We start from the raw sequence: 27298 nt of genomic DNA on the forward strand, positions 1-27298 counted from the left end.
CATCAACTGTCCGCACCAACTTTTGGTTCTGTGGCACCAACTCGTCACGTTGCAAGCTAAGTTGTTCTATATTAATATTCTGCTCACTCAGAACCTGGATCATGTGGCTCTCCCTGGCACGAAGTTTTGTTGTTATCCCACCCTGCAGCTAATATAGTGTGTCCCGAGGAAGAGCAGCCAAATTGAGGCCAAGACCTTTCATCATATTCAGTGTCACCCGATCCATCGTGTTTCCGAGATTAGCGGTCCATATGGAAATACTATCATGTTGGCCATCCTCGCATGCAGCATCTATTTTGCTGCTGACGTTCTTGCTGTGATGTGGGTAGACAAGGTACCTTCCTAAGGGAGCCACACTTGTAACGCCTAAAGCTGTGCCCGTAGGGCCCCCAACACAGTCTGATGCTCTATCATAAATTCTTGGAGTGCTTCACTCGTGACATCACATACCGTCTCACCGATTTCATGGAGATCACCTTCAGTTAAGGTGACTGGGTCAATGGCCAACTTCGAGGCCTTGACCTTCTTCCTTGGACCTGATCTCTCTGTGATGCGCAACCATTTTAGCTTTGTGGATGCGGTCCCTAGGTCTGTGCTCCCTTCTGCTAGTTTTGTGTCCTCTACCTCCTATCCTAAGGATGTTGCTTGGCCCTCCTCTACCTGTACCATTGCGGCCTCTGTTGTCTATGCTGTTGCTGCTACTTTTGTGGCCTTCTTCTACTCCATGGCATCGTGTGCCGCTTCGTAGACTACTCTTACCTCAGCTGCCGCTTTTTTGTTTCACCTTTTTGCAGCCACTTGGGTGACACATAGCTTGGCATCATCCTTCTTTTTCTGTGTTGTCGCTTTCTCCAGTTCTGCCAAATCTGGGGCGCACCACTCAGGAGGCCATTTCTCCAACTAGACCCCTTTTGTGCATTGCTTTGCCAACGTGACGATCGACACTACTACCTCATTAGTGTAGCATTTTCTCATCACTTTACCAGCTAGGATTTGGGTGGTTTTGCGCACCCCCTTACCCTTGATGCTAGAGATGACGTAGCCCATCTTCTTTTTCTCCAATTTATATTTTGCCTTCATGGCCTCTGCGAGAGCTAGATCACTACTTTTCTGAGCTATCATCGTGGGGTCCTTTCCCTTACAGGGAAGCCAAGAAATCTGGTGAATGAGGTCTGTCGTGATGGGAATAGGCTCCTCTAGCCATAGATACCCATCATGCACCAGGCAGAGCAGCTACTTGATGATGAAAATGGTGCTGGGTGCGCGCTGGAAATGTGGAATCGATAGTAAGTGCAGCAACCCGGCCTTTTCCACACCTCACAACCATTTTCGCGCCTCTAATGTTATCATTGCTCCCTCCATACTCTGCTTCATCAAGTTTGCCATCTCTAAGTACGGGAAATTTTCACTGTCCGCAAGGTCCCAGTATTCAAATTTCATGGTGGGCATGTAGCCTAGGTGCAAGCCCTCAAATACAATTCCATGGGGAAGGAGCGGGTCTGGAGTGAACTCTTCGTTGCATCCAAATCCTTCGGTACTTTGGGTTTTCCTTTCCGCGGAGGGACATACGCGGGTATTTTCACGACAGAGCGCAACAGTTGGATGTCCTCCTCCACATCTTCTTCTTATTCTTCTTCTTCTTCTTCTTCTTCTTCTACGGCAGCAATCAGGGCCTGCAAATCTTCTTCCTCCTCATCTGATTCAATCGTGACTGCCTTCCCTTTTTCTTCCATTGATAACTTGTTGTGTCGTGGATTCCTCGGGGACATGCGTATTGGTCCCATTGCCTTCTTATCCTTCTTCGGCCTTAGCGTTTGCGGTGATTTGGGGATTTAACCTTCGGGAACATCCTATACCATGGGGGTCTGCACGACCTCGACGGTTCCTTCCTTGATTCTCAAACCATCCTTAGTGGCCGTCATCATTTTTGCATGGTATTTTGTCTCTCGTGAACTTAGGGGCTCTATTATTGCTCGACTCGCAACACTCTATGCTCTGGTCAACCGATCAATGCTCAAATGACCAAGTGTTATCTGTTAGGCTAGCCCTTTGAGTTTTATAGCACCTTTTAAATTCAAATTCGATCGTTCCCCCCCATTTCGGGCCATCAATGCTTTCTTGGCGGTAGATTTTCCCAAATCTTACCCATAACTTTCGCCTTAAATGCTCGCCGCCCACCCCATTTGGCCTCAAATCAAACATCTCATCATGAACAGTGACACCAACAATCACTTTCTAGCTGACCCGCGTGGTAGCGCAACCATCAATGCGCGGTCGCAAACCCTGTGATGTCCTATTCCTGTGCGCATCCGTCATATCTTGCAGCCCCCTGGTAGAATATTTTATAGTCCCCCGCTCCCTTTCAACTGCCTAGAGCACTAAGACTATCCTTCCTACGCTAGTCAAGTGGGCGTACCACCTGTGCGGGGCTTCATCTCATCCTCCATCATGGCTCGTGGAGAATCCCCGTCTTCTCTTGTAGTGATCGGCATCACGTACTCTATTATTTGGACTGTGCTGCCCTGGTCACTTCGTTTCGTGAGATGCGGTCTCAGCCACGGTAGCAGACTAACCAATTCACGATGATAGCTTTCCAATTTGTTAGTATTACTAGATGCACCTTGGCTTACCATCCTCGGTTTCTCGACAAGAAATGCTTCCTTTATTTCATTTTCCAGTGTCTTGACCTCTGCATCCATTAAAACACTTTTCTCCCTTAGCCATACTCGATCCTTTTCAAGTTTGAGAAGTCTAAAGTCTCCCCGTTAGATTTCTTCCTCAAGTCTTATATATTCTATTTTGCGCAACTATGTGATTTCTTCATTCCAGTCGTCGCGGACCATCGTATCTACTAGTGCTATTATGCATGGACTCGTCTTCGCATGATGCACATAGATTACAGCCCCTGCTTCATAATACAACTTCGGAAGCACTTGCGTGGTCAAAGTTTTGCACATGGTCCTATAATCCTAGATAACTACTAGTACGCGTAGGTCCCAGTTGGTGCATCTCACATGGTGGACCTTGTTCAGCACTTCGTACACCTTGTCAAAGGCTTCCCCATGTATGATGTTTTGTGTGCTAGGTTGTATCATGCTTCGTCGGTTGCGCACTTGTCTTGCCTACTTCTGTTTGTTGTTCCTGTTTCCTATCGTGATAGGGGTGTGCATTTGTCCAGGCTGCATACCATACACCTGTACCCATCTGGAAAGGTGGGTGCACAAGCTGTTTCACCCCCCATAACCAACTCTCACTCATAGTTGAGGTTTTAAAAATTGTATAAGCATCCCTCTTTTGCATTCACACTAGCTCTCAATACTTCAAAAATGCGTACCCCACCACCTTGCGGCCGTCGAGCGCAGTGCCCATTTAAGAGCATTAAACCGCTACTGTTCTGGCACTGCACTTCCAAATTTGTTCAGGAATTCATCCACCGCTGTCAAACCGTCATACATAGGTAGATCCATTACCTCTATTGTCACGCAGCGCAGTGATCTAACCATGATGTTGCAATTTAGCGTGGTTACCTAGTGTAACCGGTTCTACCATCGTTCTTTTTCCTCATCCAAATCTGATGTGCAGGAGCTTTTGTGCTCCCATGAAATCAGGCCATCTGCTGTAGAATTCACCCAATCCTAGTCCCTAGTGATTATCTTGTATATATAGTCTAGCTCATTTTTGCTCTCATCATCGCGCACTAGCTTTGTGTAGCGCGCTCCTTCCGCAGGGTCTAAAGGCACCACTACGCATAGTGACTTTTTTTCAAAAATAATTTTGCACTTCTTTAGATTTATTACTCTGTTCATATCAGTGGCCCAGTCTATTCCCAGTAGCGTGAGATAAGGATTGTTTTCATCGACAATCTCTATCACTTTAAAATCCGCCAGAGCACTCGCAGCTTCAATATCCACCATTACTCCTTGCAATCTTCCCATGGGTAAGATCTTCTGTTGGTTTTCCATTCGTAATTGAATAGGAGACCATTGTAGCGCGGGTCTCCCCATGTGTTCCCATGTTTTTTTTGGTAGTACATTCACGTCCGATCCTAGATGCAGAATTACTTGATCCATTTCATACTCCCTGATTTGCTTAGTCAATCTCATTTCCCTTCATGTTTGCGATGTGTGCTTTCCAAGTTTCCAGACTATGCGTGCTTCTCCTGACCTAGCACACGTAGTGATAAGTTCCTATAGTCCTTTCACAGCCTTGCTATCGTGTAACAGTTTCATGCATGTCTCCAGAAAGGTAGTGATCATTGAATGATCCATCTCCGGCTCTAGTTGATCCTTACTACCTGAAGTGGAGGCCTCTATGAAGCTCTTCTTAGCTTCCATGAATGTCTCCTTCACGCACTCTAAATCAAATTCAAGTTTCTTTCTAGGAGCGTTGCAAACCCACGCACTTTCTTCAGGCTGCTTACCTTTGTCATCTCCAGTCGTGATACTGCTTCTGAGCACTATGTTTAAATTTGGGTCCTCTTCGCGCAGTTCAGACCTCATCATTTGCAAATTCTGAGTCAGGGGAGGTTGGAGTACCCCTTTCGCACAGCCTTGTTATCAATGTAGGGCAGTCCTCTACCTCATGATCAAACTGAGTATAGTATAAACATGATGTTCTCGTCGGATTCGAACAATCGCGGGCATAGTGTGCTAGCCCTCCGTAATTGTAACAAATTAGTTGTCTGTGACCCCTTCCTAGTCCCATTCCTCCTCGACTTCATCCACGCCCTTGGAATCTAGTGTGCACCATCCCCACATTTGGGTTGAGGGTTCATGTTTCGGCCTATGCCCTGTAGGCAGGATTCCGATCCATCATTAGCTCATAACTTCTGCAGGTGCACTCATCATGGCCTACCGACCTACAAAAATTACAAACAATTATTGAGACATCTTTGTATACTTCTGCAATAGATGACAATTATCCGTAGTGTGTTTTCCTCCTATCTAACAGATCTCACACCATAATACAGGCTTCATGCTCAGTCCTGCTTGTGCCTGTGGTCTTAATGACATAGACCCTCCTCCCGCTAAGTAATTCACGAAGACTAGACAATGTTCCTTTTCATGCCCCTGTCCTTTGTATTTTATGCACCATACTTCCTCGCATGCTTCTGGGCAAGTTATCATGTCTTGTTTCAAACTCTGCATTTCCAGACACAAATTTTGCAGTTGCGCGTGGATTTGTTGGACTCCCAGACCAGGATCTTGTATTGGGGTCTTGTGCAGTCTCATTGCAATCTCCAAAGCTTCAGCTTGGGTGGATAACTTCTGCTACAATAGCACCATCCTTAGAGGTGGTGTTAGTGACACTACAAACCATGCAAGGTTTTGCCCATCTGTCAAGGTCATGTTGGCTTTTCGAATCATACTATTCTATCTCTAGTCCAGATACCATGGGGTCTTGCCTGGAAGCATCACGATCTCCTTAAACCCAATAATTGATTGTGTCTCCAACTTTGTCCTGTTGAATTCCCTGTTCAGCGCGACCTAGATATCTATGATTCTCGCGTTCGGATGGTCATTAAAATGCTTAATGTACCATGTCAGTGCATAATCCTGCAACACGCTCAGCAACATTGCCTTCTTTATATTGTCATCCACGACTCCTTGTGCTTCCCATACGACCCTTACCACGAACAAAAATTGGTCCGGATCTTCATTCCCTACCCCTGTGAATACCGGTAATTTTATCGCGCTCCCCATATTGAAATATGGTGGTGGCAGAGGTGGTGCGGGCGGAGATGGAGGTGAAGATGGTGAGACTGGTGGCGGTGTAGGTGGAGCTCTTCCTTGCTTTCCTACCGAGGCGAAATCAAGGGGCTATTCTCTATTTCTATGCTACCTTCGTTTCTATAGATCCTACCACTTTGCGTAACCCCAGACATCAATTTATTCGGATAACCTGCTTTTCACACAATAACATCTTAATCCAAGTGTTCATAGATTTAATGTACTTACCCCATGTTCCTTTGAGGAAGCGTCGTTCTGCCTCACTGTAGCTGATTGTTGTGTCTACCGTGAACTCGGTGATAAACCCTCCTATAATTTGATCGAGCCAATGTTCCACAGCACGCGCAATCTTATCTTTCAATGCTTCTAGTCTACGCACTAATTTTGGAGTCCACACAATTGGTTTGTTGAGCCTACACCTTCCTTGACTGTCTACTAGCTTCGTGATCCACTCATACAACTCAGACAGAAAGGATGTAAAGAAAATTTCATGGATTTCCGTATATAAGTAGCGCTCCAACCACTATTCCTTTGATACTTGTGGATTCCTGTTTTCCTGCATCACAAACTCGTGAATCTTTCTGTCTAACCACCCTTCAATTTTTTTCTTCGTTGGATTCCAGTGACACAAAATTCGACATCCCTTATGCAAATCCCAATCCCAACAACGGAACATTTTTTGGCTTGCTGGGCCTAACTCAGGTTCGGAGATGATTTAGCTAAACAAATCCTAGTACTACTGGCCCTTTCAGCAACAGTTCCCAGAGCGCAGACTGAGGTCTCACCCGAAGTCGTATGGGAGGGTGCTAGAACCAGGTTTCCGCACCCTGGGGATCTCTGATGGGTTCCAATTGGTCTATGGTTTGACCCTACATGTACATCATTACGTGCACTTATCTGTACCTCGTAGTCGGTGATGATGCCTTCACACAACCCTACTTGGGGCCTGAACAATGTTATTACCCAAACCCTTACTAGAAACCCAATATTAGTGGATTAACTTAGCTTATCAATATGCTTTCATTTATACTTAAAAATATTCACCATTCATACAAAAGTGTGTAGTAAATAAACAGTATAATTGCACTTGATTTCAAACATGTAATAACATAGGAACGGATACACGAAATTCAGATACAACTTCTCTTTATTATTCTTCTTCCTTGGTTACAGACTCAACTTTGCCCTATGCACTCAGCTGCAGGGGTCCGTGCACTTAGCTGCGGACTCTACTAGGCCTCTGCGCACTCAGCTGCAGACCCTTTTCCTACTAATATGACCCAAGATACTAGACTCTTGCTCTATGCTCGCTATCTTCTTGACTCCATTCGTTTTCAACTTTTCTTCACTACTTTACAACTTAAAGCCTCACTCTATTTATACAATCCCATGGTCCGCGGACCATGGGTAAGCCAACACTACATTCAAAACTTAGGGTGGACAACCTTATGACTCTAACATACAATTCGCGCTCCGAGCCCGCAATTCATGGAGTTTTTACAATGATGTTACTCAAAACTTGGACTTTGAACCTCAAAAAATGTTGTGGGGGGATTCCATGCCCAACACCGACATTGCATTACAAAACTAGGGTGGACAACAATGTGAATCTAACATACTTCTGCGCCCCGCGCCCATAATTCGCAGAGCTTTACAACAAAATTCGATCAAAACATGGGCTTTGAGCCCCAAAACATGCCTTGGCGGTGATCCGAATGGAAAATGGCATCAACCCATGGTACTCATCCACCCATATTATTCATCGACCCATGGAATTTACCCATGGTATTGTAAATGGCATCCGCCCGTGGTATTGTAAAATCCACCCATGGTATTCATTCACCCATGGAATTTACCCATGGTATTGTAAATGGCATCTGACGTGGTATTGTAAAATCCACCCATGGTATTCATTCACCCATGGAATTGACCCGTGGTATTGTAACTAAAAAATACTATAAGTAACAAGTCACATTTTGTAAAAGGATAGATTGTCCGCCACAATGTAGCCCTTACAGTTATTATCGGTTTTAATAAACAAGTTTCTTTGTGGTTTTGTTTATTGGGCATTCTCCTATTTTTCTTCTGGAAATGCAAGTTTTCAGATCTTGGGGGTCTCTCCTCCCAAGATCCATTTCAATCTTCTAGATCTTGGGGCCTTTCCCCCAAGATCCATTTCAAGTTTTCAGATCTTGGGGTCCTTTCCCCCAAGATCCATTGCAAGTTTTCAGATCTTGGGGGTCTCTCCTAAGATCCGGATCAGTGGTATCAGAGCAGGTTATGATTCCATGGGAATGAGGGTTTGATACATATTTTAGTTTCAGATTTTGCAGCAATATTCAACAAACTTCAGGCATGTGCTACAACCTTCACAGAGCACTTTCTTGGGTCAGGCAGGAAGAAATTTTCTTTTCTCATTTTTTTGCAGGAATTTTTTTGGGCGGCGACTTTGCAGATCAGATCTGAAATATTTGGTACAAAATTTAAAAAAAAAATACCATATCTGGATTCCTCTCAAAAAATCACCCAATTTCAAAAAAAAAATGGGTCGAATCGGAGTTCGTATGTGGGAGATATCGCTGATTTAAAATCAGCTATTTTATCAGAAATTTTGTGACGGCGGAACTATTGCAGCGCGAATCTGAGATCTCAGAGTGCCCAGATAAGGATTTCCATCACATGAGAAGATGCAAAATGGTCCTTCTGCTTCTAAAAACAGGTTATAATAAATATTTTGAGTTGTATTGGCCGAGTTATATCCATTTTAATTCTGGAGCAGCATTCGGAGTGGGTTCCCATTGGAGACGTGCCCTCCCACCCCACTTTAGTAGGCACCTGCTTCACATTCATCAGTTTCAACATAGCAGCAATTGGCTTGGGTTATTTGGAGATGTGCCCTCCCACCCCAGGCTATGTAGGCACCTGCTACTTCATCAACAACCAACATCACGGTTGTGGGTCATCCACAAACCCACACTTCATCGAAGTCCATTTGCTAGGCCGTACACTGTTAGTATCATAGTTGGTCACAAGCATTACAAGGTATCTCTATCCTCGGATCTTCGTTCTTCATGGTTATGGGTCATCCACAAAGCCACAGTTCATCGAAGTCCATTTTCTAGGCCACACACTGTCAGAATCACAATTGGTCACAAGCATTACAGGGTATTTCTATCCTCGGATCTTCATTTATCAGGGTTTTGGGTTAACCACGTAAAGCCCTTATCTTCAGTGGATCTTCATATTCAACAAAGGCTTTGCAGGAGGGAACTTTACGCAATGGGGACCATTGCTTCTTAAGGAGGGAGGAATGATCCGAATGGAAAATGGCATCAGCCCATGGTACTCATCCACCCATATTATTCATCGACCCATGGAATTTACCCATGGTATTGTAAATGGCATCCGCCCGTGGTATTGTAAAATCCACCCATGGTATTCATTCACCCATGGAATTTACCCATGGTATTGTAAATGGCATCTACCCGTGGTATTGTAAAATCCACCCATGGTATTCATTCACCCATGGAATTGACCCGTGGTATTGTAACTAAAAAATACTATAAGTAACAAGTCACATTTTGTAAAAGAACAGATTGTCCGCCACAATGTAGCCCTTACAGTTATTATCGATTTTAATAAAAAAGTTTCTTTGTGGTTTTGTTTATTGGGCATTCTCCTATTTTTCTTCTGGCAATGCAAGTTTTCAGATCTTGGGGGTCTCTCCTCCCAAGATCCATTTCAATCTTCTAGATCTTGGGGCCTTTCCCTCAAGATCCATTTCAAGTTTTCAGATCTTGGGGTCCTTTCCCCCAAGATCCATTGCAAGTTTTCAGATCTTGGGGGTCTCTCCCAACATCCGGATCAGGGGGGATTCCTTTCCCAACAATTAAATACAAAAAGGGTAGCACCAATCATGTTGCAGACTACCTCAGATGGTCCCTAGTTGCAACACTAACTATTGTTCTCAACTCTTGTGGTCATGAGACCTCTGGACAACCACAACTATACAAAAATGATCCACATTTCTACCAAGAATGGTAATGACTGTGTACTTGTGGACATGAACAATTTTATAAGATGGATATATTGGCGGCCTGCAACAAGAGTATAACAATAGAGGAAACTGCCAAACTCTTCTTTGAACGAGTATGGGTACATTTTGGGATCTCGCAGACCATTATATCAGATTGGGATAGCAGGTTCCTGAGCTCATTCTAGTCAAGCCACTTGACACTATTGGACACTATGCTCACCAAATCAATTTCCTTCCATCCCAAGACTGAAGGCCAGATGGAGGTCGTTAATAGGATGATAACACACATACTCTTCATGTACAACTCCAAGCATCCTTGAACTTGGGATGACAGTCTTCCATATGTGCAACAAAGTTATAATAGATCTCTCCATAGCTCAACTGGTCGTACTCCATTTCAAGTGAGTCTAGGATTTCAACCATTGTGTCTGATTGATGTTGCCATGCCTCATGCGACTACATAGATAGAATCCACACATGTATTGTCTGAGGCTGATAAAGAAACCAGATTTATTGAATGCATACAAAACATCCGCCAGCAGGTTCATGACATCTTAGACAAGTCAAATGCCAAGTACAAGCAGCGACATGATTAATATCGGGTGCCACACAAGTTCTAGGTGGGTGACAAAGTTTGGTTACATTTGCAGAAAGAACACCTTACTAGAGCCCATCGAAGATCATACCACTATTATATGGTCCTTACACCATTACTAAGGCTATGGGAGACAATTATTTTGAGCTCAGCATTCCTACATTCCTTGGCCTGCACCTAGTTTTCAATGTGGACTGCCTTTAACCATACTTCTTGTCATTGTTGGACACATCAGACATTGCATAATAGCTCACACCAATAGAGTTAAACCCAGACTACACGGAATAGGCCACAACCGATTGGATTATGGACACATAGGTCAAGAACACTCACCAACAAAATATCCAACTATATCGGGTTGTTAAAGCTGGACAACTCCTGCACCAAGGCAAGTGGCTCACTAGGGACCAGGTTCAACAAAAGTTTCCTCACCTCATGGAGGTTCTACATGCAATGGGGATCATTTCTTCCTAATGGGGAAGGAATGATCTAGGTGGATATTGGTGGCCACCCACCTATCCCAACTAGACCTCCAATTAGTTTCTTTTGTTTCCTTCTTTATTTCAACATTTACTATTTTTAGCCATTTTTTGGGTACTGACCTTCTAGAGCAGCTTTGACCCCCTAAACGATGTATTTTTGAGGTCTGTTTTAGGCCCACAGTCATAGGTAAGGACCTGTAGTACTCGAAGAGACCTTTCTAATAATGTATAGTATGTGCCAAACAAAGATAATATGACCAAGTTATGACCCTCGGAAGTTGGGGTCCCAACTAACCCTAACAGGGTCCACAAACTCTTGGTGTTACATCTCCTGGGGTTAGGGTTTTGGTTGTTTAGGGTTTTCTCATGTTTTTAATAATAAGTAGGCCCTTGAGCATCATTGTAACATAGTTTAGAGGCATGTAGCCACCACATCTCTTCTAAGAGATAAGCTACCATCACCCGAGCTAGTCTTATTTCCATTTCATTTGTAAGCATATTTCAATATTTGATATCAATGAAATGAAGTGTTATTTCTACTGCATCTTTGTATTTATGGTTATATCTGTAATTTATTGTGTTCCTGTTTAAATTCAGATCATTACCCTGACTGGATGGTTGCTTGGGTAGATGTGGGAGGAGGGTGTTACAGAAAACACACAAAGAAATATAACATATGTTAGAATAATAAGGTGAAAACCTAAATTTTATTAACAAATGAAATAACATAATACCTTAGAACATAGATTGGATAGAATGATGGTAGCTATCTCTGAAAGAGAGAGATGACGGCTATGCACATTCACAAAAATCTATTACAAGAGACCAACAAAATGGAATTTTAAAATAAATAAAGAACCATATAGGTTAAAAAACATAACCCTAGAAGATGAATCACCAAAGGGTGTTACAGAAAACACACAAAGAAATATAACATATGTTAGAATAATAAGGTGAAAACCTAAATTTTATTAACAAATGAAATAACGTAATACCTTAGAACATAGATTGGATAGAATGATGGTAGCTATCTTTGAAAGAGAGAGATGACGGCTATGCACATTCACAAAAAGTTATTACAAGAGACCAACAAAATGGAATTTTAAAATAAATAAAGAACCATATAGGTTAAAAAACATAACCTTAGAAGATGAATCACCAAAGGCTTTATGGGCCTTGATAGGGTTAGTTGGTATGTAAACTTGTTGGGGTTGTAACTTTTGCATATTACTTTTGTTTGGTGCACTCCATAGCCCATATGAAAGGTATAACCAACAATTACACATTCTAAATGAGGCTTGAAATAAAGCCTACAAACATATCTGAGACCACCACCACATAAAAAACAATCATTTAGGGCCTCAAAACAACCCTATAATTTTGGGACCCAAAAAACTGTAGAAAAACCACCAAGATGGAGAATTATTCTTTGACCCAGTGGAATAGGTGGGTGGTCACTGATATCCATCTGGATTAGTATTTCCCGTTAGGAGTCAATGGTTCCCATTATATTGAGTTCCCCCATAAGATGGAGAAACTTCTATTGAATTTAGCTTATAGGGAGCCACTTACAATGGTGAAGAAGCTACCTTGTTTTCACAACTTGGTAGAGTTGTATGTGTTGCCAGCGGGTATCCTTTGTCTTGGTGTGCATGATCCCATCCATTATAGTTGTTTAAATGTATTTATGATTGATTCTATGGGATCCAATTGGTTTTCTTCCTCTAAGGTTTCGAATAGAGATGGAAAATATGGTCATAGTAGTTCCACATTAAACATTGGGTGCATGGCAAGGAAAGGGTGAATGCTCGATTCATAAATATTTTCACCCAAAACCTTTACGATTATGTAAGGCCCATATCAGAGTGGTATAAGCTTCCTATTGGGGCCTATGAGATGTTATTTCTCTAAATGTAATCACACCTGTTATCACCAAAAACAAAGGTTTACATTTGTTTTAAGTCATGGTCTTAGATAAGTGTCAAGTCACCTTATGTTTTGATGGGTAGGTAATAGGTTAGCAGTCTCAAAGGTTTCAATTTTTATGTCCAAATAAAGTTCAACAACCTAATCCCATGTTTCATGAGTCTTATATTCTTTTTAAGAAACCCATAGCTTAAACCAATTTTGAAAATTTTTGGAATTAGTCCCGAAACCACGTTTTCGTAGCGCATACAGTGTAAAATGTATGTTTTTAGCTACGAAAACACTGCTCTTTTCATAGCGTTTTTCCCTGTGCGCTACAAAAGCGCAGATTCGGAAAATAGTCTTGTCAAATATCAATCCGTTAATATTCCGTTATGATTTTCATTATTAGGTGTCAGCTAGGAGTCAATCCTTATGCATACTGCCATCCATACTCATCATTTCAAATTTAGGGCTCATTATGTTAGATATTTTCAAATTTGAAAAGGTTGGCTAGTCTCATCGTGTTAGTTTTCATGTAAACCCTCAAAAAAAAATTGTTTTCAAAAAGTAATATTTGGTAATTTTTCACCAAGGTTTTCCTCATTCATCATTCAGGTGAGGCTAACAAGCGAGGCTGATCAATTGAGTTTCAAAGGAGGCCGATTTTGTCATAGAAATTCAGGATAAAAGATGACAGAGGAGAAGAAACGACATAGGTCTAGTCATTTCTTGAGAACAAAACCTGAGAGCACTAAGGTCATAATCAGAGACTGTTGAAAATGCAACAAGATGATGGAGCTTAGTGGAAAGGAGTCGCCTTCACTAAGTGGGCCCGCGGGCTATTTTTGGCGCAATGTCTATTTTTAGACTATGTCTATTTTTAGACATATGGATCATGGTCTATGAGTTGCAGGATGCTATTTATGGATGATTGGTCATGTTGGTAAAAATAGATGGACTTCTATTTTTAGACATATGGGCGGAATCTATTTTTAGACTGCAAGGCTAAAAATAGAACAGTCGAATATTATTAGCTCAAAATAATATTTGGACTATAAACATTATCTTATCCTCTTGGAGCACTTCAGTTTGAGCTACAAATGTGGCACATGTAGTTGTCAGAAGGAAATATGCTTTTCTTATGGGTCAGTTGAGCTATTGCATGGAGGACTTCAATTAGAACTCAAGTGGTTGAGTTTTGGTGGAGTTGATTGAGGAGTTGATGGAGTTGTGTTTAGTTTGACTTGGTTAAACTAGTTGTATTTAGTCTAACTGCAGAATACACTAGTGATGAGTGATGTGAATTAATTGTTAATTAATTCACTAATTATTAACTCATAAAGCAACTAAAGAATACATCAGTTAACTCAGTGCATGGACAGTTTAGTGGAGACAGGTGTTAGAGGTTGAGATTGCTATCAGTTGTGACTATAGTTGTGCATGAGATCTTGCACAATCAATGGGATTGAGTAATGCCAATGAGGATTGCGTGGTTCAGCCAAGGAAATACGAGTTTGCTTCAGCCATTCATCATTATTCTCATGCAGGATTGCACAGTGGAGGCAGGCAAGCAGTGGAGGAGATTTGAACCTGTGATTGATTCAGATCTGAGCTAGTTTGTGTGTAACAGGTGGAGATAGTACTGAGTACTTGTGAGGAGTATTGTACTATGTATTGTTACATGTTCTAAATCATTATAATATATAGATAGTGTGGGGTTTTCAGCTGTATGCTTTCCCCGGGTTACATATTGTGTTAATGTGTGCATGCGATTGATGTTTCATTGTTTTTAATTCCGCAAAATTGATGATCAACGTAGAAGAGGTTATGTATTATGCATGCATTCCGCAATAGTGTATAATCGGGATAATCTCTGTGAATAAGTGTCATATTATTCAAAATTTCTACAGAGACAAAGCAGTTGTGGAAGCTTTCAAGAAAGCAGGGTGCTGGAAGTTTTGTAAGAAATTGCAGGGAGGGCATACCCAGGTGACAAAGGAGTTTGCACTCCATTTCAGTGGCTTAAGTACAAAGGTTGGAATGCTTAATTTGCAGGTTTCTCCAGAGGTCATAGCATTGGTGACAGAAATTCCTAGGGGGCAAGAGACATGGTTCAAAAACTTCAGATTCAACATGGAACCATGCAAGGTGTTCCTGAAGCCACAGTTTTTAGAAACTGACTTAACCAAGGTAGTTCCCAAAGACTACATCAAGGACAGCTATACCAACCTGCTCTTCAACATTTAGCGTTATTTCACCTGTGAAGGCAGATATCAAAAGGTTTATTCATACCATTTTAAACTCCTTTTACATTTTACTGGTATGATTTCTCTAGATTTGCCTTACTTCTTATTTCGAAGTATAGCTAAGATGGCAGATAAAGTACAGTTAAAATCCCAAGGATGTGAGACCTCCCTGTTTCATCATGGTCTAATTAAATTGATAGTTCTACATGAGATCAAAAGGGTCAACAAAGATTGGTCTTATTTTTTGTTTGTATGTTGCTTTGGGACAGAAAAACAAGGTGCAAACACTAGCCCTAGGGTTAAAGGAACTCTATCAGCAGAAACCAACAAGTCTGCAATGTCTAGGGAAAAAAGGTATATTAAGTTAAAGCCTAGGAAGCAGGTGAAAGAGTAGGCAAGCAAAACCTCAGCATTCAAAACTCCAGCACTCAAAATCCCAACAGTCATTCTTGAAAATCCTAAATCTACCAAGGAAAAGATATATGAGGTTAGGGGAAAGACACAAGAGCAGTCAACCAGCAAACCACTTCAAAAGAGGTTGACTAGAAGCCAAGTTGCAAAGGAAAAAGGAAAAACAGTGATCTGAGGAGAAGTTTGAATCTTGAACGGTGATTTAAATGATATCTTAAATGCCATTGACATTACATAATCCCCTTTAGTGCAGGTAGATGTGCCAAAATTTGAGCAAAGGAAGTCGAAGAAAGTGAAACCCTCCAAGAAACTGGAATTTGAAGATGATGTTGCAGCTTTTGTTTTTAAACCTAGAATTCCCTTAACCAGGCAATCCAAGAAGATGTAGGGGTCCAATATTGAATTAGAGAGAACAGAGGAAATCATTTCTGTTCAAGAGGAGTTGATAGACTTACCATCTCCAAGACCTGGAGGAGACAAAAACATAGTTCCTGCCACTTAAATGGAAAAGGCTAGTTATGAAGTTATGGAAGAAAAGTTAAAAGCTTCCAACAATGAAATTGCTAAACTAAGAGTGAGAGAAAGAAAGAATGTTGTTGAAAATTCAAATTTCAAAAGGATGAAGGCTCTTTCGAAGGCTAAAAAGATGTCCAAACCAGAAATAGTTAGCAGTGAAAATCAATACTTCACCTGGACTATTCGTGCAATCAAAGAGGCCAGATTTTTAAGGAAAGTTAATGCTCAGCTCAAAGCTACAAAAAATGGGTTGAAAGGGAAAATTGAATATCTAGAAATTCAACTAACCAAATCTAGACAAGGGTCTACAACAATTACGAAACAGGGTGTTGAAAGGAAGCAGTGAAGGAGATATAGTATAAACTGTTTTGGCACACAAAAAGAATTTTGGCATATGAAGAAGAACATATATAAGAAGAAGTGATTTTGATTTTTTGTGGTTGATCATATCAATCCTCTTGTAATTTTGAAAAAACTCCCCAAATTACAGATGTTTGAAGGTCGTATTGGAAAAAGAACATCACACAGCAGTTTCGTAGTGCGCTACAAGACTGTTGAAGATGATTATTTAGCACTATTGATGATTTCCGAAGGTAAGGTTGGATTAGTTCCAAATTTAGAGGTTGCTGGTAGATAGCTGATCATGTATGAACTCTCAGATGGCAATGGTGTAGATAGCAGAGCTTCAAGGAGTATTTCATAGGTGATATAAAGGCTGTGCTACGAAAACAGAGTATTTTCGTAGCACAGTCATGTTTCATTCTTTACACCATATGCTCGAGTTTCTTTTTGCACAAGTGGAAAATCATACCTTAACAGATTATTAATGTATGCCACATATACACCAGCAAAGCACTATTTGAAGATAAGAACAAAGGGTTAAGGGCCTGAAAAGGAGGAACTCTGTCTCCTAGTTTTCAGGACAGTTAGGTCATGATTCAGCAGGTTTTGCAATAGCACTATGGACATCATCAAACTCTAAGACATGGTTGGAAGCTGATTAAATAATGTATTGAAGACTTAGATAAGGTTGCTGACAGCATGTTTTAGGAGTTTTAATCCTATTGGAAATAGGACTCTTAAAGACAGCTAGTTGTCATATTGTAATTAAATAGTTTGTTTTGTGAATAGATAGGTGTCTAAGTTAGGAATTCGAATTCCTCTAAAGGTGGATCATGGTATCCAACGATGTAAAACTATATATAAAGCTTGAGAATCGAATTCCTCAGGGTTGGTAATTTTATTAGCAAAAGAAAAGTTGTGTTATTGTAAGAAATTGTGGTTTTCATACCTAAGATAGAGATCAATTTGACTACTCAAGATTCACAAGGGGTTTTATGTGTTTGATGTTCTTATGGCCTTGTTCAATTACTTATTTGTAGTGGTATGAGCTTGTGATACTTAGAATTCATTGGAAAATTCTCTAACTTCCTTCACATGCTTGTAAACTGTGTTGTTTTACTGTGTTACTGTTTCACTTGTAAACCTGAACTCCAAGTGCCTTGACTTCCATGTTTGCTGATCATGATATTTTGTTGAAGAATACCTTGAATACATAGCCAAATGAATGTTTGCTAATCCTTGATTCAACCAAGTTATATATTTTGTTCGATTTACTGCTAGAATTAGCCATATAATCATTAATCAAAAATATTAAACCTATTGAGAGATCCCTCTCAGGTTGAGGAGGCTAAGCCTCAACCAAAAGATTGGTTTGAAAGAGTTACTCAGAGTCTACTTGATCAACAGCCTATCAAGGTCAGATTTTGTGATAACAACACTTTATCACTAACATGAAACTTATGTGGAACCATGTGTTAGTCATGTTGATTCTTGTACTTGGAATTAGCTTTCTACTAGATATCATGGACCCGTTTTTAGAGATGTTGGATCTGTAGGGACCAACCCTATACTTTTTTTTATATAATAAAAATAAAAATACAACTAGAATAGAATAGCATTGGGAATTCAAATTTATTAAGCACTTATTAACACATCCTTGAAACTTCACTTCATTGAACATATCATCAAATTTACATATATTTAACTAAAACCATAAAGAAGTCATACAAAAGAATATTATAACAACATAGGTATTGTTCACCAGAAGACGAGATTCAAACTTGACATGTCGCTATTTGTCTTCCTTTGTTGTCAGTTGCCTCCGAGTGTGAATGTCAACATGCTTGATCTGAATGCAGTGACCCACCAATTGACCTCCCATCCTACTCCTTGGGTACTCTTCTTCCCCGCAGATCCCCGAGCTGCAATGGGGCTATACAATGGAGGAATGTATTAGCTGGTATAGGAGAGCACTCTTTGGCTCAAGAGTCCCCTCTCTAAATTCCTCTACCTTACCAAACTCTCTATAGCTCATAGTCAATACTTTGACATAGTCTCATCCATCCAACCATAGGGTAAAAAAAATTCCTTTCTCCCATGGCCTGCCCCTTCTTTTATAGGAGTCCTCATAGGTGACACTTGGTATTTCATGCATAATTAATTATTTTTTATAATTCAAAAGTTTGATTACTCACCCACCCATGTGTCACTCCCTCATCAAGGGTCTCCAAAATTATTTACTTGAATTTTAATTTAAAACTTATATTTTTCCTCACCTCAACAAGATTCCTATTTCTTCTCCTAGTTGTCTCTTGATCCCCCTTTTTACTCCTTAATTTGTGTTCATTACTAAATTAAATTGATAAGTCAAGGTTTGATCCCCTATATACTCCCTAATTTAACTCGAGTTATCTCTTATATGGATATTCTTATGTTGGTTGTTGCCACATGGAAGTTCTCTAAATTTTCTCTAAAATTTAATTTATTAATCTTATTATAATTCACGATCCTCTTCTCTTAATTGGGTTTATCTATTTTAGGATTAATATTTATCCTTACAATTAATTGAGATGAGGTTTTGAGACCTATAGGGAATGGATTAGATGGAGGGTGTGATTGCTAGTAAGTTGGCCTACTGCTGGAAGAGATCTGTTGCATAGAATCTGACAGTCAACCAAGAAAATCAAGAAACCAATGAAATGAGTGCATCCTAGGAAAAACAAAGTTTTGCATTAAAATGGCCTAAACTATGATGTATAGAAGGAAATGATGTGAAATTCTCTAAGGAAGGAAAACATGCAAAAGGACTATTGCAAATCAAGAAGTGAACATGATAAAGAAGATCTAAAGCAAAGCAAAATTGGACTATCAACCTACTAGAGAGCTTCAAACACTAGAAGTCCTAGGAATGATGAAAATCTGTGCTTTTGGGGTAGCAATAGAGTCTTTGCCTCAAATCATGGTCCCAGAGGGAGGAAGAGAACCAAAGTCATTATTGCTAGCCTTTTGAATCTTCTCTAATCACTGCTTAACCTGCTACAGAAAGAACAAATGGAAGCAAGCTACTAAATCATCAAAAGCAGCCTATTCTTAACCATAAGAGAAATACATCTACCATTAAACTAATCTACAAACTAAAGTAAAGCATACAAATACAAGTAAATAGAAGCTTGGCTGCTTGGATTGGGCCCTAACCCAAGAGCTTCAGCTCTCTGAGGTAACTCATTGCTAGCTCAAAAATAATTCCATCTTCATTATCAAAAAATAGCAAGATTACATAAAACTATCATAAATAATAAGCTCAAAATTTGAGCAGAGTTTACACAAGAAAAAAAGGTCAACCCTGGTGAGGCCCTAGGGCTCTCTACTTATACATCTGAATCTACCAATAGCTTCCTTAAAATCAGGGAGGCTTGGCTCCCAAAACTCGAGATAACTATCAATCATCTTCCACTTGCTCGATTGCCTTCTAGTGCATGATTTGGTTGCTTGTACTCTGAGCTGAATGAAGGGGAATTCGAAGTGGAGAGCAATAAATGAGGGGTATCCCCTCCTATAAGTCCTCTCCTCTGTCTACTTTGAGTTATTGCTACAGTTTGACCACTAGATCCTTGACTTTGACCTCGAAATCCATCAATAATCTACATTAAATACATGTTAGACCACATGGCATAATAACTAACTCAACTCACACTATAAGCATAAATATAATAAGAAAATCATACAATAATCTAAGAGAATGGTTGATTTGACTAAGTTAGGAGGTAAAATGAGCCCATATAATTACCCATTTATGAGGCTCATCATCACCCCCCTACTGAAGGTGTTGCTCATCCTCTGAGCAACCTAGTAAATCTCTTGGTCTTTCATGGCCCTAGTGGCCTCCCTAGCATTCCAGGCTTCTGATGTGGTCTGTTCATGTTCTCCAAAAAATCCTACCTTTCTATCTATGTCCTTCCACTTCTCCTTCTCTTCTTCTTCTCTTCTACCTTCCAGCATGCCTAATATGAGTGGAGGACTCAGTTTGAGGCCAATCCAGTTGACCTTCAGCCTTTGCATGGAGCACTTGTACATTGGCACTCTTTTCAATGGCTCCTTCAACGTCATGGGGGAATGGTATTCTCTGATCTGCAAGCCGTTGGGTAGGGTGTTCCATCTTCTCATGCATGCATGCACACAGTCATCCCCAATTAGCCTAAGCATATCTTCAAAGTGTGCAATGGCTTGTTCCTGATTGGCTAGATATTTAGGGGAAATCTGAGGGTCATTGGCAAGCAGGTTGTGTGTACTGATGAGTGCCATAGGATCTGATGTCTTAGCTCTTATCATCAATGGTTCATTCTGCTCTTTTATTAACAATCTTTTCATTTTTGTTGCCCTCAATTCTTCATGGTTCATCCATGACTCTATGGCCATTAATTGTAGATACCCTAGCTTGGAATTGGGGTCCCACACATTCAAGTCTGTGAGGGCCATGTTGTGTAAATAGAACTCTACCCTCTTTGCTTTTTCCTCGGAGGTGCTTTGGTCACACAAATACATGAATTGCTTGTAGTCTTGGGAAGGCATTATGCCTCTTTGTGCCAAAGCTTTTATTTGGAATTGAAGCCATTGATCCTTAAGATAGAGGCCATAAGATTTGGCTGGTGTTCTGCATTGTAATGCTTCTATGGATAAGCAGGCCATGTATTCCAAATGAGTCTCTTTCTCTTGCAGTTTCCTCCTTAGTAATTCATTCTCATTCTCAAGGTGGCTTCTTGTAATGGCTTCTCTGTCTCTGAGAGAACTCAATTCCCTGCACATTTCCCTGAGCTTTTCTTCCATGTGGCCAATATCGTCAACTCCTTTGGACTTGGCTATCTGCATACACCTATGCATTCTCACTCTCTCTTTTTCCAATTTGAAGAACTATGGAATTGCAAATTTCTGTGGGATTATCTTGACTCCCTCATGTAGTCTGTAATAGGAGTCATGATTAGGCTGGGGGTCAAGTTCTTGTATCTCTTGTTCTTCCTCTTTCACCTCTGGCTGTCCTCCTATCTTTTCCTCAAGTTTTTGTGTCTCATGTAGTTTGGACAGTGTCTCCTGTAGGACTGTTTTAGCCTGCTATAGGTCTGGTTTGGGGTCCTGTAGAATTTCCTTTCCCTTCCATGTAGAAGATCTTGTAATCCTCCCTTCATAGGTTATGGGTGTTTTGGAAGGAGATTCTTTCACCTTGGCAAATTGTGAATCTTCAATGTTAATGGGAGTCTTTGATGACGGTTGAGGTTTGCCTGTTTTAATTTGGTACTCTTCCTTGCCCTGAAATACATGGAGGTTTCTCTTTTCCTCTTCTTCTTCTGCTTGACCGGTGTACTCAGGGTAGTGAAGGCAACTGCTGCTTCTCTTCCCAAAGTTTCAGGGGACTCTTCTCTTTGCTCTTCCCTCTCTACCTTCTTTTCTCCCTCTTCTGTCTCTATTTCCTCCTCCTTCTCTGTCTCTTTTTCTACCTCCTGTTCTGTCTCTTCAACTCTCTCCTCCTCTATTTCTTTTATTTCCTCCTTCCTCTCTCGCTTTGCTATGTCACCACTGGCATCATCTTCTCCTCCTTGATGTTCTCCCTCCTCACTTACAGTAGGATTGTCATCATAGGTTAATGCCTTGATGTCATCCTCTGCTATCATATTTCTAAAAACTTCCCATGCTATAGGGATTGTAAGGGTATGGAGGGATTCTTCTACTAGGATCTTGATTAGGCCATGGTGAGCTAGTTGTTGTCTATTTCCTTCTTATACCTTGGTTCTAGAGTCAATGAGGGACTGAAGGAGAAAGTGAGGGATACTGAGATTTTGATGTGTTGGGGTATCCATTCCATATCTCAATTCTTGGAGGATTCTGAAATGATATCCATAAACAATATTGTGCCTCCCCTCATAAGAAATGTATTTGATCACTTGTTAGCTAACCTCATCCGAGGGATATGGTACACTAGCCCTCCTAATTCCATTTTTGTCTTCAATAGGGGTTTCATTATCTTGGAAAATTTTCCTCTTCGTAGCTTGGCCAATTATTTTCTCATCTTTACTCCAAGGCAGCCCAAGAGGAAGGGTAGTGACCCTACTGATGAATTCAGGGATTATTTCAATGGAGAGGCCTCTAATGGTTATAGTAGCATGAGTTCTTGTGTGAGGGACCATAGAGATAGAAAATTCATGGGAAATTTCATCATCAAACCCTCTAAGCTTCTCAAAGAAATTCATCCAGTTTTCCCTTGTAAATATTTCCACCACTTGAGGATGTGCATGGAGTCTAGTGGAGTTAGTGGGCTCTTTTCTCATAAACCCCCCTGTCATACTACCTATACTTCTTTTGAAAAACTAGATATGGAGGTGGAGACAAAGAATTTTGAGTGAAATAGTAAAACAAAGGGGACTGTGTTTTTCTTTTCTTTTTTTAAACAGATTTTTTTTTTTTAATGTATTTCTACCCTCTTAAAGACTCATTTTATATTCAATTTGAGACCAAATTTTTCACATTTTGATATTCAACAGAGGGAATTCATGAACCCTACCTCTTCAAACTGAAATTGATGCCAAAAATTATGTTTCCTCCTTTCAAAATGACTCACTACCCCTCCTATAGAAGCCTGTTATCCCTCCTGTAGATTTCCTGTAGGTGCTCCTATAGAAAACCTGTAGGGCTCCTGTAGAAGATGCCGAGAGAAAAAATATGGAGGAAATCGATGGAGGATGGTGGATACGAGGCTGTGGGGGCATAAGAATATTGTTGTGTGGCTGAGTTACGAGGAGAAAATGAAGAAAAGGTGGTGAGAATGCGTCGAGGGGAGTGCTCATTACCTTTTATGGCTGTTTTCTGTTATGAGTGCTGAGCTGGCAAGGTGTACGTTGCCTAGATTAGGACCGTTAGTGCCCACCTACTTGTTCATCATGACCCCAATCATAATCATCCCTTCATTACTGCATCAGAGTTAACTCTTCCTCCCACTACATGTCCTTCGCATCTTTTTCTTGAGTTGACTATGCGCACGTGTGGGTGATATCTTGGTTAAGTGGAGTCAACTAAATGAAGGTGGCCAAGTTAACTGGCCACCTTTCCCTCTTTCTATTTCAACCATCTTGTTGCCTTCGTATGATTCCTAATTACACAAATGCAGATAGAGGAGTGACTTAGCCACTTACCTATAATCCAAGTGTATTTGTTGCCATCAACTATGAGGTGTTGTGGCTTTCTCTGTTGCATGCCTTCATTTTCCTTCATGCATGCTATCTCTACTTGTTGATGTGTGGAGGGATTCTTCTACTAGGATCTTGATTAGGCCATGGTGAGCTAGTTGTTGTCTATTTCCTTCTTGTACCTTGGTGCTAGAGTCAATGAGGGACTGAAGGAGAAATTAAGGGATACTGAGCTTTTGATGTGTTGGGGTATCCATGCCATATCTCAATTCTTGGAGGATTCTGAAGTGATATCCATAAACAATATTGTGCCTCCCCTCACAAGAAATGTATTTGATCACTTGGTAGCTAACCTCATCCCAGGGATATGGTACACTAGCCCTCCTAATTCCATTTTTGTCTTCAACAGGGGTTTCATTATCTTGGAAAATTTTCCTCTTGGTAGCTTAGCCAATTATTTTCTCATCTTTACTCCAAGGCAGCCCAAGAGGAAGGGTAGTGACCCTATTGATGAAGCTCCTTCATGCATGCTATCTCTACTAGTTGATATATATGTCAACATGATGGTAGCAGGATGAGCATGCGGGATAGTATAGATGTGACAAAGAGATTGGACAAAGGAATATCAATTTTGAGACAAACTAATGATAAAGGTAAAGAGTTGGAAAATATACGTGGGTTTGTGAACAAAGACCGTGTACATACATGGGTATGGTGAAGCAAAGTCATGTATAGTTTCCGCACCACGGTATTCTCAATACCAAGGATCTTTACCATGGTATTGACCCATAGTAATGAGCTTGAAAATGAATATTTGATCCTGTCAAAGAATACTATCGACATTACTAAAGGATTATCTTAAAGTATTGGTTAATTCCTAAGCTATATAAAGAGATGAAGATCAAAGTGCTAGGTGTGCAAGTTATGGCTTACTGATGAATGGGTTTGATATGAAATAAGTGTGCACCAAGGAGCTTGAAGGAGGTTCAAATTTAATAGATATGAAACCATTCTAGTGAATAATAAACATGGTTGTTTGATCCTTTATGATTATGACATTCAATGATAAATTTGTGATGGTAATGATACTCTAACATGAACATGTGAAAGTAAGGGTTGCGAAATAGGCATTGTGATTGCAGCGGAGGAATGATTTAGTAATTACAGATATGTATGTAGGATTTATTCAGATAGGTCACACACATACGGGTGGTGTTGGGCAGCGGATCCCCCACATAACAGTTTTGGGGCTTAAAGCCCACAATTTTGGGTAATGGTATTGTAAAGACTCCTCGAAGCGCACAGAGCGCGAATTGTAATAAGTCAATTCAAAGGGTTGTCCACCTGAAAAATAATGTAAGATAATAGAAAGTGAGTCGGCCTGCCCATGGTCCGTGGACCATGGGAATGTATAGATAGAGCAAGGCTCTAGGTGTAGAAGTCAATTTTTGAAAATCTTTGTTCGGATCTTAAGTGTATGGGATTCTGAAAGGGATATTCGCTCTGAGTCTGTAAGTCTGAGTCGTAGGTGGTAGTAGTAAGAGTAGGCTCTACAGTTGTGTGTGCATAGGCCTGGTAGAGTCCGCAGCTGTATGTGCGGACTGCTATAGCTGAGTGTGCAGGAAGGAATTGGATTGTACTGGAACAAGAAGATTAATAAAAGATAAGTGTTTCTGAAATATAGTGCATCTGCTTGTAGATCTGTTTATTCTTTTGTTAGGGTTTTATGCCTCTCTTTAAGGCTTATGTTTGTGCACACTTGTTACGAATATTGAATGATTGCTAAACACTACTAAATTAAGTTAGATCTATAATAAAACATACTAAGGGTAAGGGATCTAGATAGCGCCTCTTCGCGCTCGGTACTAGGGCTACATGAAGGTAAGATAGCTGCGGAAAACAGTACAAGTGTGAAAGATCAGTTTGCGACCTTCCAAATCTCATCAAGACATCCCTAGGGTGTGGAAACCTAGTTCCAACACCCTCCCATACTACCTCGGGTGAGACCTCAGTCCGCACTCCGCAGACTGTTTCCGAAAGGGCCAGTAGTTTCGGGATTTGTTTGGCTAAACATTTCTGAACCTGGGTCAGGCCCCAATAAGCCAACAAATGTTTTGTTGCCAGGACCAAGATCTGCCTAAGGGATGTCTAATGTCGGAACACTAGAACCTTACGAAGAAGGAAATTGAAGATTGGTTGGATCGGAAGCTTCACGAGTTCGTAATACAGGAAAAAAAAACCTCGCAGATATCCGAGAAGAGGTGGCTGGATCGCTACATATATACGAAAATCCACGAGATCTTCTTCGTGATCTTCTCTTCAGAGCTGTATGATTAGATCATGAGGCTAGCCGATAGCTAGGGAAGGTGCAAGCTCAATCAACTGATAGTGTGGACCCCAGAGTCAGTGCACAAACTAGAGGCATCAGAAGATAAGATCGCGCGGACCGTAGACCATTGGCTCAACCAGATAATAGGAGGGTTTATCACTGAACTTGCAATAGACACAATTGTGAGTTATAGTGAAGCAGAATGACTTTTCCTCACAGGACCACGAGGTAGGTACATCAAATCCCTGAATACCTGGATTAAGATGCTATTATGTGAAAAGCGGGTTATGTGAATACATTAATGAGTGGAGAAATGCAGAGTGGAAAAATCTACAAAGGGATCAAAGGGTTAGGGAACAGTCCTTTAATTTCACCTTCACGAGAGAGCGAGGAAGAGCGTGCTCGGGTTTCCCCAAGAAGTGTGGTTAGTCTGATAAGGTAGCGCATTCCGCAACTATCACCTCCACTTACGCCATCACCCGCTTCACCTACTTCACCTCCATCTCCAACCACCCCACCTCCACCAAACCCGTAGTTCAGGATGGCAAGAACGATCAAGCTACCCGTATTCAGAGGGGTAGGGAACGAGGGCCCGAATCAGTTCTGGTTTGTGGTAAGAGCAGTGTGGAAAGCACATGAGGTCACAGATGACAACATTAAGAAGGCCACACTGGTAAGTGTGCTACAGGATCGCATGCTGACATGGTATATTAAGCACTCAAATGATCATCCAAATGCAGGAATAGCGGAGATTCAGAACACGCTGAACAGAGAATTTAGTCGGCCGAAATCAGAAACATAGTTGATCATTGGATTTAAGGCGATCATGATGCTTCCAGGCGAAACCCCCTAGGATTTGGATCAAAGGCTAAAAAGTATGATCCGCGATGCTAATATGACATTGACAGATGCACAGCACCGTGCGTGGTTTGTGGCGTCTTTGGCACCACACCTAAGGACAACGCTATCACAACAGAAGCTCTCAACCCAAGCAAAAGCATTGGAAATGGTGATCAGGTTGCATGAAACACTGATACAGGATCTGGGGTTAGGATTCCAAAAATCCCATGTGCAACTACAAAACCTATGCTTGGAGATGCAGAGTTTGAAGCAGGATAGGGCGCCCCGGCGAGAAGCACACGAAGAAGTGTGGTGCGTAAAATGTAAAGGCCAGGGCCATGATAAGGATCATTGTCCAGTATTCATTAACTATTTGGCAAGAGGGGGACCAATGCCATTGAGACCAGAGGCACAGGTGGGCCCAAGTTTGACACTCGTGCTCTGGTGCGCAATCTGTCATGTGGGAGGAAAGCACACGACGGACAACTATCACCTGTTGCAGAAGTACACACAAACTCTACAGCAATTGTATTGTAATTTCTATAGATCAGTGGGCCACGATGAGTGGACATGTCAGAGCTATGAGCTAATGATGGATAGGACCCCAGCTTATCGAATGTAGACAGAAACGTGAGGCCTCGATCTAGCCGCAGCAATAGTGCGGGGTGGATTTCAAGGGCGAGGTCGAGGAC

This window comes from Pinus tabuliformis, chromosome 6 (genome assembly GCF_031772625.1).
Source record: "Pinus tabuliformis cultivar Carrire ecotype Pingquan chromosome 6, CPIR1, whole genome shotgun sequence".
In the NCBI taxonomy this organism is placed as follows: Eukaryota; Viridiplantae; Streptophyta; class Pinopsida; order Pinales; family Pinaceae; genus Pinus; species Pinus tabuliformis.